We start from the raw sequence: 12,949 nt of genomic DNA on the forward strand, positions 1-12,949 counted from the left end.
CTCTTGCCCTGAAATTTTCACCCTTCTCTCATGGTCTATCTCTGACTGATCCTTTCCCTTCCTTGACCTCTCTAAATCCATTTTCTGGAAATAGGTCATCTATCAATATTTATGACAAGTCCACTGATGTCCACAGCTATCTCAATGGCAATTCTTCACAATTTGATCTCTGATGAAGGGTCATTCAGACTCGAAACATTGGCTCTATTCTCTCTCCACAGCTTCCGTCAGACTTGCTGGGAGTTTCCAGTGTTTTCTGGTTGTGCCATACAATTCTTCACAATCTTCTTCCGGTTAGGAGTGTCTTCCATTCCTCTGGTTTTCCCACCTCTATTGCATGGGATCTGACGATGCAGTCTTTGATCTATGCCTCACTGTGCCAGGGACCCGGGTTCGATTCTGGCCTTGGGTCACTGTCTGTGTGGTGTTTGCACACTATCTCTGTATCTGCATGGGTTTCCTCTGGGTGCTCCGGTTTCCTCTCACTGTCCAAAGATGTGCAGGTTAGGTGGATTGGCCGTGCTAAATTGACCTGAGTGTCGGGGGGAATCAGTGGGGTAAATACGTGGGGTTACAGGAATCGGACCTGGGTGGGGTTGTGATCGGTGCAGACTCAATGGGCTGAATGGCCTCCTTCCCCACTGTAGGGATTCTCTGTACATCTGATAGGTCTTCCTTTTCCCTCAACCGAGTCCTGGACCTTTCACGTCCAATTCCTCAATCTCATCTCTTTCCCTCCCTCCCAAAACCACGATAGGGTTTCCATTCCTCTCGATATTGTCAGCCTCTATATTCAACAGAACATCCTCTGCCATTTTCCTGAACCCCACCACCCCTCCTCTCCTTTCAGCATTCTGAAGTGACCATTTCCTCCCTGACACCCTGCTCCAGCCCAAACACCCTTGGGCAGCTTTCTACGCACATAGAGGAGACACAGCACCTCCCATCTGCCTCTCCCTTCTCACTGTCAGAGGCCCCCAAACTGGGTCATCACTTTGTAGAACATCCCCATTCAGTCTGCAAGTAAAATTGCCAGGTGTTTCTCACTTTATTCCTCCACCTTGCCCTCACTATTGGAAGGATTTTGGATTCCAGGAGTGAAAGGGTTGATGTATGAGGAGAGATTAAACAGTTTGGGGCTTGTACTCTCTGGAGTTTAGAAGGATAAGAGGGGATCTGATTGAGATATATAAAATTTTAAAAGGGATTGATAAAGTAAATGTAAACCAAATGTTTCTCCTTGTGCGGCAATCTCGAACAAGAGGTCACAGGTATAGGTTGAGAGGAGGTAGATTTAAAACTGAGTTGAGGGGGAACTACTTCTCACAGAGGGGGTGAATTTGTGGAACTCACTGCCCCATAGCGCGGTGGAGTCTGAATCATTGAATGGTTTCAAGGAGATAGATATATTTCTGATTGAAAAAACAGATATGGGGATGTGGGGGACAGGTGTGGAGGTGGATTTGAGGGAAGGGAGAGATCAGCCATGATCTGATTGAATGGTGGAGCAGGCTCGAAGGGCTGGATTACCTACTTCTGCCCTCTGTCCAAGATTACAAAAGAACTACAAAGGATTGTGAACGTAGCCGAGTCCATCGTGCAAACCATCCATTGACTCCGTCTACACTTCCCACTACCTCGGAAAAGCAGCCAGCACCCCAGACGCTCTCTCTTCCACCTTCTTCCTTCGCAAAAAAGATATAAAAGTCTGAGATCACATATTGACCAACTCAAGAATAGCTTCTTCTCTGCTGCCTTCAGGCATTTGAATGGACCTACCCTGCATTAAGTTGATCTTTTTCTACACCCTATGACTGTAACATTACATTCTGCACCCTCCCCATTCCTTCTCTATGAGTGGTATGCTTTGTCTATTTAGTGCACAAGAAATAATACTTTTCACTATTTATTAATATCTGTGACAATAACAAATCCAATAAATCCTATGTTCCTATCTTTCTATGTGTTCCATCACTGTCGTTCACTTCTCTAGACATATCTTTTATTTCTTAAACTTATCCCGTTACCATTCCCTTTCACCTTGCAACACAATGCTATTAGCGTTTAATCTGTCAGACTTGCTGAAAATTTCCAACACTTATATTTTTATTTCAGATTTATTTCATCTCCCTTTGTGTTTATTCAATGGTTGATTTGAAAATCATCGATTAAAAGTTAATAATTCTGAAGCAGCTCATGATTGGGTTGGAAAGTGGGACGAAATACTGATGTCAGTGCTGATATTCCTGATGCCTGAATCAGAAGGTTGTGAGTTCAAAGTCATACTCCAGCCACTCAAGCACATAGAATCATGCAGTGCAGAAGGAGGCCATTCTGCCCATCGAGTCTGCACCGACCATAATCCCACTCAGGCCCTATCCCCATAACCATATGCATTAACCCTAGCTAGTCCCCCTGACACTGAGGAACAGTTCAGCGTGGCCAATCCATCTAACCCACACATCTTTGGAGTGTGGGAGGAAACGCACGCAGACACAGGCAGAACGTGCGGACTCCACACAGACAATGACCCAAGTTGGGAATTGAACCCAAGTCCCTGGCGCTTTGAGGCAGCAGTGCTAACCACTGTGCCACCGCGCCATGTTAGCATGAGCTAATATGCTAGTGCAGTTGTTCCCAATCACCCCAAGTGTCCTGCGAAAAGAAATGATTCAAAATTCATGTAATTAAACTAAAACTAACCTTCATCTGCAGCTCTGTGGTCAACATCTCCAAGACCCAATGAATTTTGGGCCTGTTAAGCGCGCACTGGCTGGAAAAGAGCTGCCAATGCGTGCTTTAGATTTTTAATGTCAGTCAGACCCATGCCTGTGACCAACGGGACTTGGCGCTGAAGACAAAGGTCCGTGCCCACCTGCACAAAAAGCAAAAAAACTGAACATTCTGGGAGAAGCGAGAGACCTAGAGATGCCGGCGTTGGACTGGCGAAAGCACAGTAAGAAGTCTCACAACACCAGGTTTATTTGGAAACACAAGCTTTGGGAGTCTTGCTTCTTCTTCAGATGAGTGAGGAGCTGTGTTCACAAACAGGGCATTATACAGACACAAACTCAATTTACAAGATAAAGTTTGGAATGAGGGTCTTTACAGGTAAGAAGCACAAGAGACAGGGAGACAGGGAGAGGTTAAAAAATACAGTGGAGAGGACAGGGAGAAGTTAAAAGCAAGTTCCCACTTTAGGAAGAAGAGAGGGAACCTTTTATCTGTCAAGGCACACCTCGATACTATAATATTTTTTATAGAATATAGGTTTGCCATGACATATTATAGATTGGGAACTGCTGTAATGCAGCATTGAGGGAGTGCTGCACTGCCAAATGTAATGCCTATTAAACTGAGACCCCTGTGTGATTTCTCCCATGGATGTGAAAAAAGAATCCTGTGTACGAACCGGAGAACCGTTATTCCTCAACCAAGCTCACTGAAACAGATGATCAGGAGCAAGATTCTCCAGCCTCCCTGCCGCCTCTGTGTTTCCTGCTGGCAGGGAGGTGGCATGTTATTTGCTAGCGGCGGGATTCTCTGGTCTTGTCCCTGTCCATGGGAATCCCACCCCAGGCTGGCGGGAAACCCATGGATAGTGGTGCGCTGCAGGCAGGACTGGAGAACAGATGGAGAATTACTGCGCAGGTCTTTATCTCACTGCTAAATGTGGGCGCTTACTGCGCACTTTGTAAAAATTGCTACACTTTAACTTCATTTGTTGTAACGCGCTTTAGCATACCCTGATCTGAAGGTGCTATATGATGGGGAATAGAGCATAGAATCATAGAACCCTACAGTGCAGAAAGAGGCCCTTCGGCCCATTGAGTCTGCACCTAACACAATCCCACCCAGGCCCTATCCCCATATCCTTACATATTATACCCATTAATCCCTCTAACCTATGCACCCCTGGATACTAAGGGGCAATTTCTTAGCACGGCCAATCAACTTAACCCGCACATCTTTGGACTGTGGGAGGAAACCGGAGCACCCGGAGGAAACCCACGCAGACACGAGGAGAATGTGCAAACTCCACACAGACGGTGACCCGAGCCGGGAATCGAACCCAGGACCCTGGAGATGTTCTAACCCACTGTGTAGAGGAATATAGGTGGTTGGTTAGCTAGGTAAATGTGATCAGCACAGGCTTGAAGGGCCGAAGGGCCTGTTCCTGAGCTGTGCTGTTCTTTGGCCTTTGTTAGTCTTTATTAGCTCAGGATAATTAGAGTCTCGAAAGGGAGTGACATAAGTAATTAGGAAAAGAAATACATTATTCATGAAATTGACCTTGTTCTTCTGTAGAAGACGAAACAATTAAAATATTCATTAGATAAATCTTCTGCTTAATAAATTCCACCACCAAATCTCCTCAGGTTTGAGGCCTTCCATCCTCTGGAGGGCAAAGGAAATGTTGCCACCTCCTGTTCACATCATGTTACTGTCAAGAGAAATCCCCTGCTCAAAACAGGTGAAATGGAAACAGGCTGAAAGCTGATGAGAAAATCTTCAGTACTTTCTGCCATCTGGGCAAAAGAAGCTCATTTCCAGTAAAGTTAATTATTAAACATTGCCCATCTTCCTCTCCTATTGAAATTCCCCAGCACGAGGTGGCACTGAGGTTAGCACTGCTGCTTCACAGCCCTAGGGACCTGGGTTCAATTCCTGGCTTGGGACACTGTCAGTGCGGAGTCTGCACATTCTCCCCGTGTCTCCGTGGGTTTCCTCCAGTTGCTCCGGTTTCCTCTCACAGTCCGGAAGGCTGTAGGTTAGGTTAGATTAATTGGCCATGCTAAATTCTCCCTCGGTGTGTCCGAACAGGCACCGGAGTGTGGTAACTCGGGGATTTTCACAATAACTTCATTGCAGTGTTAATGTAAGCCTACTTCTGACACTAACAAAATAATAATATAAATAAAGATGGCTTAATTGAGAGTTGGGAAGGCTGAAGGTGGAGGTAGAATGTATAGTGAGCACCTTAAATAAAAAGTTCCAGTTTCCCGCTCCGAATAAATCTATACAGTGCAGAAGGAGGCCATTCAGCCCATCGAGTCTGCACTGGCAACAATCCCACCCAGGCCCCATGATCTTTTTTTTTCATTTTGAAATACTTGTTCGTTTCCCTTTTCGGATAATGTTACAGGGGTTGAACTTCTGGATGAGGCATTTTGGGAGCAGTCGGAATATCACCACTGAGAGCCGCAACAATCTGGTTGACTCTCAACTGCCCTTGGGCAACTTGGGGTGGGCAATAATTGCTGGCCAGCCAGTGATGCCCATGCCCCGTGAATGTATAAAAAAACGGACTCCTCCCCCTGAAATCGGGAGACCTTTTTATAAAGCTGAAAGATTACCTGATGCACCCGAATTAGTTGTGAGCCCAAACAAATTCAATCCTCCACTGATTTGGAATAAGGAATGCTTGGAGTTTGGTGGAGTTACCTAAGCAACAGGTTATATCGCTTTCTGTGATGACATAATGGAGTGTGAGTGGAACTCCTGTAGTGTGGGGCAGGCTCACAGTGAACTGTACAATCAAAGGTCTTTCTGTCACTTCATGCACTTTGCAGAAATGACCTACAGGACTGCACAAGAACTTGTAAATGGATTGGAATATCTATGAAAGGAAGAACTGACTTGCAGTTATAGGGTGGCACGGTGGCACAATGGTTAGGGTGGCACAATGGCACAGTGGTTAGCACTGCTGCCTTGCAGCACCAGGGACCTGGCTTCGATTCTGGCCTCGGGTCACTGTTTGTGTGGGGTTTGCACATTCTCCCCGTGTCTGCGTGGGTTTCCTCCGGGTGCTCTGGTTTCCTCCCACAGTCGAAAGATGTGCAGGTTAGGTGGATTGGTAAGGTAAATTGACTCTAGTGTCAGGGGGACTAGCAGGGTTAATGTGTGGGGTTACAGGGGTAGGGCCTGGATGGGATGTGGTCAGTGCAGGCTCGATGGGCCGAACAGCCTTATTCAGCAATGTAGGAATTTTATGATTCTATGAAATGACATACAGGACTGCATAAGAACTTATAAACAGATTGGAATATCTATGAAAGGAAGAACTGACTGGCATTTAGATATCATCTTTCATGATAACAGGATGTCCTAAAGTGTTCTACAGCCAATTAAATACTTCCAATTTTAGTTAATGTTGTATGGTAAGACATGGAACAACCAATCTGTGAACAGAAGATTGCATAATGGCAACAAAATAATGACAAGGTAATCATTCTCTTCCCTGTTTTTCATTGAGAGAGTTTCAGAATTATGTTAAGGAGAATTTTCAGAACCACTTTATTAAATAGATCCATTATTGTTATATATTTAAGAGGTTGCATGATTGCTTTCTGAGCCAGTCACATGATTTGATGGTGATGCCATTGGGGTGTTTCACAGGCTCTTTATTTAGTTTCATTTTGTAACTTTGTGCAGGGTCAGCTCCTTCAATAAATCTGTGGATTTTAGTTTTGATCTGTGTGTGCAAACCTCATCTTTTTTTCTTTTTGTAGTTAGGACATTACAATTATCAGCAGGAGAACAGTTGGGGATGCTGATCACAGCATCGTCTAGGGTAAATTAGCTATGGAAAAGGACAAGAAGCAACCCAGAGTAAAAATAATTAACACTGGATCTCCAGCCAAGGCAAAATGACCGGTTACATTCACATTGGTCTATATAGACATCACTCTGCCAAAAGCCAAAGTATTAAACATTGGGTGGAAGCTTTAGGGGGGTTGTGAGGAAAAATGTTTTCACTGATAGGGTGGTGACTGTCCGGAATGCACTGCCTGGGAGGGTGATGGAGGCGGGATGCCTCACATCCTTTAAAAGGTACCTGGATGAGTACGTGGCACGCCATAACGTTCAGGGCTATGGGCCAAGTGCTGGTAAATGGGATTAGGTGGGCAGGTCAGAGCCTTTCATGTGTTGGTGCAGAATTGATGGGCCGAAGGGCCTCTTCTGCGCTATAGTATTCTGTGACTCTGTGATTAAAGGCAGCCCATGATTAAAGGAAGAACAGCCTCACAAATGGCAAATATTGTCCAGCTGGGAGGGGATTTCAGGCTGAGTGTCTTCCTTTACAAATACTTTGTCAATTATAGTTGTCCCTTTCCCAGGTTATGTAGCATTATTCAAGACATGTTCTCTGGCTTGGGTTTTGAGAATAATATTATGGAATTTAACTTTAGCAAAGTGACTCCAAATTCTGAGCACTTTTCCTCCTTTTTTTTGCCATTTCTCATTCCTAACATCAGACACTTTCCATGGGCTGTGCTCCGTGGCAAACTTCCTCAAACTGCTGAGGGACAATCAGGGAGAAAGTAAGTGCAGCCCCCTCACACTAAAATATCAACAGCTGGCAATACCAAGAAGCTGCCTGCTCTAGCAGGATGGGAGACATGGTGGCACTGCAGTTGGCACTGCTGCCTCGCAGTACCAGAGACCCAGGTTCAATGCCTGCTTGGGTCACCATCTCCCCATGTCTGTGTGGGTTTCCTCCGAGCGCTCTGGTTTCCTCCCCCACTCCAACGATGTGCAGTTAGATGGATTGGCCATGGTAAATGTGTGGGATTAGAGTCATAGAGTCTTAGAGGTTTATAGCATGGAAACAGACCCTTCAGCCCAACTTGTCTGTGCTACCTTTTCTTTCAACCACTAAGTTAGTCCCAGTTGCCCGCATTTGGCCCATATCTCTCAATACCCATCTTACCCATATAACTGTCTGAATGCTTTTTAAGAGACAAAACTGTACTCACCTCTACTACTACCTCTGGCAGCTTGTTCCAGACACTTACCACGCCCTGTGTGAGAAAATTGTCCCTCTGGACACTTTTGTATCACTCCTCTCTCACAGTAAACCTATGCCCTCTAGTTTTAGACTTCCCTACCTTTGGGGAAAAGATATTGAAAGATTATGAAAATTGTGTGAGGGAGAGGGCATGGATAAGATACTCTGTCAGAGAGCTGGTGTAGACTTGATGGGCTGAATGGCCTCCTTTTCAGTATAGGGATTCTGTGATCTCTGACCAGTTGCAGTGTTCCCTGATTGAATCTGCTGTGCAATTCAAGAATAACTCAAGTCAGGCTTCCTGGACACATAAATGAAAAGTAGTTAGAACCTCAAGATCAGTGATCAAGGGTTTAATTATCATTGATCTATAATATAATGACATTCTTGCATCTAAGGAAGAATGAAAAATGGCAGCCTCTACAATTTCCGCATCCGCTTCCCTCAGTAATGTTAGTTACAGCAACAGACAGTGCAACCAATGGGCTGACCACCATGTCCCATGAATATTCGAAGGCGAGCTATGTGTTAGACCTGGAGGCAGTGAAGGTGGGTGCTACCAGCCTCCCGCACCTCAACAAAGCCTTAGTGACATCCTGCAAGAAACTGAACAGGTCGGTTTTATGCAATGGAGCCAATGAGGCACTTGTCTTTTTCACTCATTGACTTCACCGAAAGATATCAAATTATTGAACAGTTTGACCAGATTGATGTGCAGTCCTTGAGTCTTGTATTCGAGAACCTGGTTCCAGAGGTCAAGTGCCACATGTATCCAGAGTCCTGAAATCGGGATTCAGTTTCATGACATCTTGCTTCTTACTCAAAATCCTGTGGTAAGCCCAAACTGCAGCCAGCATAGGTGTGTATGTCATTGTTGGTTCCTGCAGTCCCTTGTTTCTTCTGGGCAGTTGACTTGAATGCCTTATTGAATTGATTTATTATTGTCACACGTACACATGTATTGGTATACAGTGAAAAGTATTGTTTTTTTTGTGCATTATACAGACAAAACATATTGTTCATAGAGTAGTTAAATTGAGGAGATCAGAACACCAAGAGGAGGTGAAGATTTGTTTATTGTGCAGAATCTGTTATGTATTTTATTTATTCCTATTGGCTCACTGGAGCAATGCTGTATTAATGTATGCTCCAGTAATGATGTGGTGGACCTAGTGTGGGAAACAGAAAGAAGCAGCAGCCATGGAAGAGATCACACACTGCTCTGTTCATTTTTAACCAAAGTCTGTCCCATGTATCATGTCTCCAGTACACAACCTGAGTTGTCTGTCTTGGCTGAAACTTTGGTCATTTTTTTAACGATTTCATGAATTGTGGGTATGATAGTTTACAGCTGTGGATATCAATGGGTGCTATTCTGATTGGTGGTTGGTGATTAGTGGAGCGCCGCAGGGATCGGTGCTGGGGCCTCAGCTATTTACCATTTATATAGATGATCTGGAGGAGGGGGCTGAGTGTAGGGTGACAAAATTTACTGATGACACAAAGAGGAGTGGAAAAGCAAATTGCGCGGAGGGTGTGGAAAGTCTGCAGAGGGATCTGGATAGGCTGAGCGAGTGGGCGAGGACCTGGCAGATGGAGTGTAATGTTAGCAAGTGTGAGGTTATCCACTTTGGCAGAAATAATAGTCGGAGGGATTACTATTTAAAGGGAGAAAAGCTGCAGCATGCGACGGTGCAGAGGGACGTGGGGGTCCTTGTGCACGAGTCGCAAAAACCCAGTCTGCAGGTGCAGCAGGTGATCAAGAAGGCGAATGGGATGCTGGCCTTTATAGCGAGGGGGATAGAATATAAAAGCAGAGAGGTCTTGCTGCAACTGCACAGGGCACTGGTGAGGCTGCAGCTGGAGTACTGTGTGCAGTTTTGGTTGCCGCACTTGTGCAAGGATATATTGGCCTTGGAGGGAGTGCAGAGGAGGTTCACCAGGCTGATACCGGAGATGAGGGGGTTGGACTATGAAGAGAGACTAAATAGACTGGGTTGGTACTCGTTGGAGTTTAGAAGGTTGAGGGGGGATCTTATTGAGACGTATAAGATAATGAAAGGGATGGATAGGGTAGAGGTAGAGAGATTCTTCCCACTTAGAAAGGATAGCAGGACTAGAGGGCACAGCCTCAAGATAAGGGGGGGGCAGTTTAGATTGGAGTTGAGGACGAACTTCTTCACTCAAAGGGTGGTGAATCTCTGGAATTCTCTGCCCATTGAAGTGGTGGAGGCTACCTCGCTAAATGTATTTAAGTCATGGGTAGATAGGTTTCTGATAGACAAGGGAATTAAGGGTTACGGGGAGAAAGTGGGAAAGTGGAACTGATCCATTTCAGATCAGCCATGATCTTATTGAATGGTGGAGAAGGCACGAAGGGCTAGATGGCCTACTCCTGCTCCTATTTCTTATGTTCTTATGTTATCTCATTCAGTCACCTAGCCTTACCAACCTTTACTACAGGCTCCTCCTATTGTGAAGTTGTACGAATGAAGTAATGGCATGATGGGAAAATTGGTCAACTATTTGGTACAAAATAAGGAAAACTGACTCTGCATAACTTAAGACATGAATAAGACCAGAGAAGGTCAAGACCTGATAAGGCTAACTCCACATAACCTAGTGCTATATGAGTAAGACAAGATAAGGCCAGGGATGTAGGAGTCACCAACCTTCTTCTATTCTATCAAAAGGACAAGATAAAGGTATGACTGATGAGATAAAGAGTTCTAGGAGGTCAGCAGGTTGTACCATGATTTATGATGCTACTACTGATCGAATTCCTGAATAAGCTCTGGTCGCGCAAACTGATAATGATTATGTGTAAATACTGACACTGATTCTTTATATAAGCACGGACTTGAGAAGGAATTAGCAAATCGTAATGATGGCTTCTCCAAACTCAAGTTACTGCCAATACTCCATGCAGACTTTCATAAATATAGACAAGTTATTTTGTCGGAAGTACTTTAATTGAGTCTTACTACCACAGTTAAGAAGCAGGAAAGTTTCTACTTCAACATTTGGCGCTGCGAAGCAGAAACCAATACCCTGGGTGAATTCCGTGGGGGACTGAAGAAGTGATCGAGCCACGACCCGTAGGGATGAGACGGACGCCGGTGCAAAGTAAGATTCACCTTGGTCTCTGTCTTTCTCTCGGATTGGTGCTACGACCCCTCGTCCCTGACGGAGGACGCTAACAGGTGACGGTATTCGAATCTAAGTTGGACAGTGAGTAGAGTGTTTTAGGGTCAGGGACCCGATTGTGGCTAAGGTCAGGGAGCGACCCCTTGATCTCGTTTTAGATCCGGATCAGGGTCACGCAGACTTAGTTTGGGTCAGGGAACCTGTGGTTTGAGTTTGGTACCAGGAATTCTTTTTATTAATGTTGTTGCCAGGAGCGCAGTATACTGACGTTATGGGACAGATTTTAGACAAAACAGGGGGCAATCCTCCTTTGCTTTTTTGTGTTCTGAGTATCCTGATCAGGAACGTAATTTACTTTGATTATCTTCTGCACTAAATAATAAATTGGGTAAAGTTAGTTGGCCACTAGGTGGCACATGGAACTTGGAAAATTATACTGCAACCGAGAAAGCTATTTGGATGAAAAATGCAGGTTCCAAGTGGAAAACTTCAAAATGGGAAAAAGATTCAATGAGGCGCCGCGAACAATCACTATTAATGAGTTGGAGGGATAACGCCCGTTAAAAAAGGGATTGATGAATGTGTGGACAGGGAGTCAAAGGATTGGGAAGCTTTCAAATTGGAATGTGAACTTTGGGATGGGAAACATCATGAGACAAAATGACAGGGTAAGGATAAGAACGCACCAGGTGATCGGCAGGTCTGGCTAACCCATCAGAGTAAACAACAGGAACTAATCAGATCTTCCAGACGGAGCTTGACATTTACAGCACCTTGTCTTCAACTCAAATTATTATGACAATTCAAATCACAGACTGAGATTCTAGTCTCGCAGGGTACGTACCTGGCACAGTGGCACAGTGGTTAGCATTGCTGCCTCACAGCTCCTGGGACCCGGGTTTGATTCCCAGCCTGGGTCACTGTCTGTGTGGAGTTTGCACATTCTCCCCGTGTCTGTGTGGGTTTCCTCCAGGTGCTCCTGTTTCCTCCCACAGTCCAAAAGATGTGTGTGTTAGGTGGATTGGCCTTAGTGTCAGGGGAACTAGCTAGGGTAAATGCATCGGGTTGTGGGGATAGGGCCTGGGTGGGATGGTTGTTGGTGCAGGCTCGATGGGCCTCCTTCTGCACTGGAAGGATTCTATGGTTCAATACTGTTTGTGGCAGTAGATTTAGCCCCTGAACACAAAGGATTGGATGGACTTGAGGAAGGGTGCCCGAGGGTTTGGAATGAGCACAAAGGGAGCTTTACCTGAGCGGTGTTCAGGGATGAGGATTTTAGTCAACGATTGGAGCAGGGAAGGTCGCAATGCACCCAAAACAGGGATGGAAAATCATCAGAGGTTCAGATGGAGCAAAGAGAGAGAAAATGCTTCTTCCGGAAAGTGGCTCAAGGTTTCAATATCATTGGCAGAAGAACTGGGAGGGGGAAGGTGGGATATGAGGAGATTTTTGTAAGGATTTATTTACTTTGATTTCATTATTAAGATTTCTTATGATCTGGACTTCTGGGAGAAAATTCCCAGGAACGTTCCCAAAGACATTTGGAAGTATATCTGAAAAGACACAATTTAGAGTTACACCTGGAGAAGTGTGAGCCAGTGCACTGAACGAGAGCCAGCATGGGACATGTTGACGGGCTGAATGGTTCTTTGTTGGTCAGATTAGTGGGAACGCGGAGCAGGAGAAGGCAATTCGGCCCATTGCTCCTGTTCCTGCCATTCAGTTGGATCATGTAACTTCAGAGTGAAAGGCAAGAAGTCGGGGGCCCTGGGATGACTCAGGATCATGAGGCCCTGGTCAGGAAGAAGAAGGAGGCTCATGACCATGTGTAGGCAGCTGGGATCTAGTGAATCCCTTGAAGAGTGTAGGGGAAGTAGGAGTAGAGTTAAGAGAGAAATCAGGAGGGCAAAAAGGGGACATGAGATTGTTTTGAAGATCAGGCAAAGGAGAATCCAAAGAGCTTCTACAAATACACAAAGGGCAAAAGAGTAACGAGGGAAGGAGTAGGGC

The sequence above is a fragment of the Carcharhinus amblyrhynchos genome, unplaced genomic scaffold (assembly GCF_965287045.1).
Source record: "Carcharhinus amblyrhynchos unplaced genomic scaffold, sCarAmb.v2.hapA scaffold_52, whole genome shotgun sequence".
In the NCBI taxonomy this organism is placed as follows: domain Eukaryota; kingdom Metazoa; phylum Chordata; class Chondrichthyes; order Carcharhiniformes; family Carcharhinidae; genus Carcharhinus; species Carcharhinus amblyrhynchos.